The following is a 6,048-nucleotide window of genomic DNA, read 5'->3' as shown; positions in this document are numbered from 1 at the left end:
GAGGCTGAAGGGTGGGACGCGGTGCAGAGATGGCACCTGGACTCACCAAGGCAGCCTCCATTGGTGACTGGATGCAGGAGGCCTCTGCGCTTGTTCATCATGTGTTTTCCTGGCCCTTAATCCACTTACTCCTCTAGATTATAGTCCCGGGGGTAGGCATTGGTGCTAGGTCACAGTGATGGCCCCACTTTTCTACCTTCCCTGGAGCTGCCCATTTCACCAGGGCTGGGTTGGCCTGCCCACTTCTCACTCTGGGCCTGGCCCTGTGATCCATGTTGGTCAACAGGACAAAGTGGAAGTGGCTGTGGCCCATCTTGAGCTGGAGTCTCAGGGGGCTGTGTACCCTCTGGTTGCTCTCCTGTGCCTCTGCCATTGCCACAAGGACACACCCAGCTCAATCTGGGAGGGTGAGGAGCACTCAGCCTCATTGCCAGCAGCTGGCTGCCCACCAGACATGTGGGTGAGCTCCGCCAAGACCAGAAGAATCGCACCACAGAGCCCAGCCAAAACTGCTGAACTGTGAGCCAAATAAACACTTATTTGAAGCTCCCAAGTTTGGGGTAGTTTGTTACACAGCTTTATTGTGGCAATAAATACAGATTTCTGTCTTCATTTTAAAGACTATGTCTTTTGAGTTCTCATGGCCAGGGATCCTGCTCTGAGGTCTACGTGATTTGCCTGCACTGTGTGACGTCCCAGCACCAATCTCAGAGGCCTTGGCTTCTGGGGCACAGGAGGGCAGTTTTGCCCAGCCCTGGGCTGCAGCAGTGCTGCAGCCTCACCTGTATTAGTGTGGCTGCTCCACTCTGCTGGCTGTTCACTCATTGCCACTCCTGTGGTTCTGGCCCGGAGTGACAGCATCATTATCTTCAAGATGCAGCAGTAGGAGTCTTCATTTGATTGTGAGCCTCACGTCTCAGAGCAGAACTGACTCCTGCTGGGAGGCAGGGCTGCATCCTCTTTGTGAAGCTGAAAATGAAAAGGAAAATGTCGTTGGGGGTTACGAAGAATGCGGTGGCATTTGTGACAGATGGCAACACAGCAAAGTTTCCAATCATCGGGCTTGAAGCTGTTCTTTATTTGTAACTTTGCCTTTTCAGTGCAGATCAGTTTGGGCCTCGTTATTTCTCTCCAGGCTGATGGCAGAAAGCCGGGTGTGGTCCTGGTGGCCACAGGCAGGGTTCGAGCACCCTCTTTTAGCTGGCCTGTTCAGCCTCGCCCCTGACGCCATCTCTGCTGTGCTATGGTGTAAGGAAGAAGCCAGAAAGCAGGCGACGTGGGTTCCAGCCCCAGTTCTGCCTGTTACTGGCCATGTGGCCGTGGGCATGTTATACTCCTCTCTGGCCTTGAGGTTGTCATTTGCCACCCTCTACACCGGCTGCCTTTGGGGCATGGGGGAGGAGACAGAAGATGTTGGTGGGAGCCAAGCCATGAGGCTCAAAAACATCAAGGGTGCAGAGAGGTCAGAGGGGGCTGAACACATTGGCCAGGACTCTCAGCTGCAGGAAACTCACCAGTCCAGCCTGCTCTGCTGACAAGACGTCCCTCCAGATGTCCAGAGGAAGTTCCAGAGCAAGTCTGCCAGCTTGATTTTCTGAGCCTCGGTTTCCTCTTCCATAAAGTGGGTAGGGCTGTGGCAAAAGTTCCATGGCACGAGGCACAAAGAGTGCTCACCTAGGCCAGCACTTTGTGGGCTCTCTGGCGACACGGGCCATTTTCTCCTCCTCCCAAGGCAGGCCAAGCTCCAGGATCCAGAGAGGGTACTCAAGGGGCGGCCCAGTAAGGCTGAAGGTCTTCCCAGGTGCCCTGTGCAAACTTGGGGGCAGGTGGGTGGTGCATGGCAGACCTGGCATTCCTGGACATGGAGGCAGCCCATGGCCACAGCTGTGCTGAGACTCAGGCCACTCAGTCCATCCCTCTGCATCCCTCTCCCCCTCCTCCCTAAAGCCCTGCAAACCTGCCTTCGTGGCCCTTCTCTTCCCTGATGAGGCTTTGGAACGAGCTTCTTTTTTTAGCTTCTCCAATCAGGCCGGCATCGTGCTTGGCTATTGTTAGCATCTCAGCTCGACGTCTCCTTCAGAAAGTGATGAGATCATCCTCCCAGAGGTCCACGGTCACCTTTCCACAAGGCTCAGCAACGTGCAGACCTCCCCTCCCATCCCCTACTCTGGTCGCAGGACAGGGACAGTGACGGCACTGAAAAGAGGAGTCAGGGACTGAACTAGGAGCAGGAAGGGAACTGGGAGTGAATGATCAAGGAGGATCTACCGTGGGCTCCAGTGTCCTCTCTGCCTGCCAGCAACCCTTCTTCGCCTCTGGGGCCAGCACTTTGTTTTTCTCTCAAGGAACCAGCTCGCCTTCTGTGTCATGCTGTACTGACCCCCACGCCCCACCAGCCCATCATGCACTGTGTTCCCCGCTGGTTCAGTGATTGTCTCCCAAGCAGGATGTGTAACTGTCCATTCTCCTTAAACAACCTGTTTTGTTGGAGTGAAAAGTTTGCCCTCTTAAAAACAGGAGTTACCAGGTTCGCTTGCAGCTAGGAGTGGCCATGGACATAAGAGAAAGTCTGCCAGTTTGATTTCCCATCAAAGGGGATGGTCTCAGGGCACACACCCTTCTTCCTTCCTGGAATGTGGATCTGATGCCCAGAGCAGGAGCAGCCACATTGCAACCATGAGGATAAAAGGTGCAAAGACTGGACTTACTGAGAAAGGTGGTGGCAGACACACACACACATACATTTGCCTCTTCTTGAGATCCCACTAAAATGATGGTAAAGATCACTTTACAGACACTACCTTCAAGCAGAAAGAGAAAAGGGGAGGAGGCCCAAGCACCATTTGGGAGACTGGAAACCTGGTGGATGAGCCGTAACCCACTAGGTGAGCTTGAGAAGCTGAAACACGGCCAGCAGCATGCAAAGCTGAGAAGCAACAATGGGCTGGGAGGCTGGAGATGCCAGATACTTCTGGAGGGGAGTGAAGGAGGATTGTTTCAAACAAGAGCAGTTAGTCTTCCTCTCATGGGAGGGATAGGGACAGAGACAGCTCTCCACTCCCACTGCTTGCACAGCTGGGAGATTGCCCCTCCCTGAGCCTGGCAGAAAACCCCAGATTTATTTTAAGAAAGGGTCGGGCAGAGGCCTCTGGATTGGGGGATGCCACTCCAAAAGCAGGGCATGTACTGAATATTGGAGACCCCCGCCTCTTTCTCCTTGCAGCCCCCGGAACACCGGCAGCCAGGCCTCACATGCAGCAGGCGGGAGCTGGGGGATCATTTTGGTTGGGGTCAGTTCCACTGACCTTCCAAGTGGAAATCCTCACACTCTGACCCCCAGTGACCCCGCGGGGAAGCGCTCTGCCAGATCACCTGCAGTGGAGACCACAGTCAGAAAACGCTACCCAAGGGCTCAGCACTTCCAATCAGCTTCTTTGTTTTTTAAATGAAGTAGACATTTAAATGATGTTTATATTCAGTGAAGTGCACAGATCTTAGCACAGTTTGATGAATTTTGGCAAACTTACTCCCGTGTCACACGCCTCTCTCAAGGTAGAGGACATTTTCTACAGCTGTAAAATCTCTCACCAGGTCACCCTCCCAGTGGATCCCAGGCTCTAGCACCTGCCCTCCCCACCCCCCGCAAGCCGTGCTGTTCCAATTTCTATCAGCATAGAGGAGCCCTGTCTATTCTAGAAGTTCATATAGATGACATCACACAGCACATACTCTTCTGTATCAGGCTTTGTCACCTAGGAGAATGTTTTTGAGAGTCATCTATGTGTTGCAGTTTGCTCCTTTCTGTGGTTAAATGATATTCCATGGTTTAGAATGGAATATTTATCCACTCTCCTGTTGACGGATGTTTGAGTTCTTGATAGTTTTTGGCTATCACAAATAAAAGTGCTATGAATATTCTTGTACAAGTTTTTATGTGGACACATGCTTTCATTTTTTAATTGAATAAATAACTAGACATAGAATTGTGTGGTCACATCGATTTTGTTTAACTTTATGGGAAATTGCCATATTGATTCTTAAAGTGGTTGTACCATTTCACATTCTTACCAACAATGTATGCATTCTAGTTGCTCCATATCTTTGTCAACACTTGTTAGGGTCTTTAAATTTTAGGTATTCTGGTGGATATGTAGTGGTATCTTGCTGTGATTAAAATGTGTACTCCCCTCCCCCAATGACTAATGGTGTTGAAGATCATTTTAATGTATTTATTTGCCATTTATATATCTTTTTTGGTGAAGTGTTTGCTTAAATCTTCTGCCCATTTTTGGGAAGTTTTAATTTTTGTTTTTTTTCAGACAGAGTTTTGCTCTCGTTGCCCAGGCTGGAGTGCAATGGCGCGATCTCAGCTCACTGCAACCCACACCTCCCAGGTTCAAGCGATTCTCCTGCCTCAGCCTCCTGAGTAGCTGGGATTAAAAACATGCACAACCACGCCCAGCTAATTTTTATATTTTTAATAGAGACAGGATTTTACCACATTGGCCAGGCTGGTCTAGAACTCCTGACCTCAGGTGATCTGTCTCCTCAGGCTCCCAAAGTGCTGGGATTACAGGCGTGAGCTACCCTGCCCAGCCAGATTTTTAAAATTATTGAGTTGTAAGAGTTTTTTTTTTTTTAACCTCTGAACTTTTTATTGGCCTTCTGCTCCTCAAAGGGTACCCTGATTCTGCTGCCTTAATGTCTCAGAACTTTGGTGTCATTGGTCTCAGAAACCACTTTGCCATCCACTATCTGGCGGGTGGTGGTCATTTGGATGGTTTGCATGGACGTGCTGCTGTCCAGGGCCTGGAGATTGAAGTCCTCGCCATGTTCCAGCAGGTGGCAGTAGGTGGCGATCTCAGCCTCCAGCTTGACCTTGATGTTCAGCAGGGTCTCCTACTCCTGGGCCTGGTGCTGTCCCTCTGCCCGGGTCTGTGCCAGCTGTGACTCCAGGTGCAGCAGGATCCCGTTGAGCTGCTCCATCTGCAAGGTGTAGTGGGGCCTCCACCTCCCTCAGGCTGTTCTCCAAACTGGCCTTCAGACTTCTCATCGAGTCCAAATGGATCACCGAGGACTGGACTGTACATCGCAGCTCCATGAGCGTCATCTCAGCAGTTCCAACCTTGGCAGACTGTGTGGTGACCACTGTGGTGCACTCCTCAATCTGCTGAGACCAGTACTTGTCCAGCTCCTCTCCGTTCTTCCGAGCCAGCTTGTCATTTTGGGCCCGGAGGGCTGCCATGATCTTGGCGAAGTCCTGAGATTTGGGGATCTACCTCCACGGTCAGCCCAGAGCTGGCAATCTGGGCTTGTAGGCCTTTTACTTCCTCTTCATGGTTCCTCTTCATGAAGAGCAGCTCCTCCTTGAGAGCCTCAATCTCTGTCTCCAGCTGCAGCCGAGTGACGTTGGTGTCATCAATGACCTTGCGGAATCCATGGATGTCGCTCTCCACAAACTGGCGCATGGCCAGCTCTGTCTCATACTTGACTCTAAAGTCATCAGCATCAAGACAGGCGTTGTTGATTTGCAGAACAATGCAGGCATTGTCCACAATAATTGCCAAGCTCTGAGCCCTCAGGTCCTTGATGGTCTTGAAGTAACGGCTCCAGTCTCTGACCTGGGGTCCCTTCTTCTCCAGGTGCTCCCAGATTTTGCTCTCCAGCTTCCGGTTCTCGGTCTCCAGGTGCCTCACTCTGTCCAGGTAGAAGGCCAGGCGGTCGTTCGGGTTTTGCATAGTCTCCTCGTTCTGGGTGCCTCCCATTCCTGCCAGACCCCCGGTCATCCCCGTTGCCAGGCCCACGGACCCTATGCCGGCCTGGAAGCTGGTGGAATGGGACACGGAGATCCTGGAACCAGAGCTCCCAGTGCCTGTATAGACGCTGGCTGCACTGCTGACTGGCCGGGCACTATAGCTGGGCTCCTGGGCAGAGCCCAGGGACCTGTAGTTGGTGGAGAATGTGGAGTGAGTGGTGAAGCTCAAGCTGTCCGGGGAGGAGGGCGAGAGGACAGGACTCGGGCTTCGCCGAGCAAGAGTTTTTTACATA

At 51.9% G+C, this 6,048-nt stretch overlaps 1 long non-coding RNA gene and 1 pseudogene across 1 annotated transcript; both read right to left on the bottom strand.

Moving 5' to 3' along the window:
- Positions 1-558: 558 nt before the first annotated feature.
- On the bottom strand, positions 559-3,627 carry LOC139358963 (uncharacterized). Its single transcript, XR_011614457.1, has 4 exons — positions 3,528-3,627; positions 2,358-2,477; positions 1,515-1,631; positions 559-969 (listed from the first exon to the last, which is right to left on the bottom strand). It is a non-coding gene; the product is annotated as an uncharacterized lncRNA (long non-coding RNA).
- Positions 3,628-4,698: 1,071 nt separating this feature from the next.
- LOC112423589 (keratin, type I cytoskeletal 18 pseudogene) lies at positions 4,699-5,801 on the bottom strand (annotated as a pseudogene).
- Positions 5,802-6,048: the final 247 nt, after the last annotated feature.

Source organism: Macaca nemestrina, chromosome 15, assembly GCF_043159975.1.
Source record: "Macaca nemestrina isolate mMacNem1 chromosome 15, mMacNem.hap1, whole genome shotgun sequence".
NCBI lineage: Eukaryota > Metazoa > Chordata > Mammalia > Primates > Cercopithecidae > Macaca > Macaca nemestrina.
Note: the sequence above shows the minus strand (reverse complement) of the source record. Positions and strands in the feature narration are given on the sequence as shown.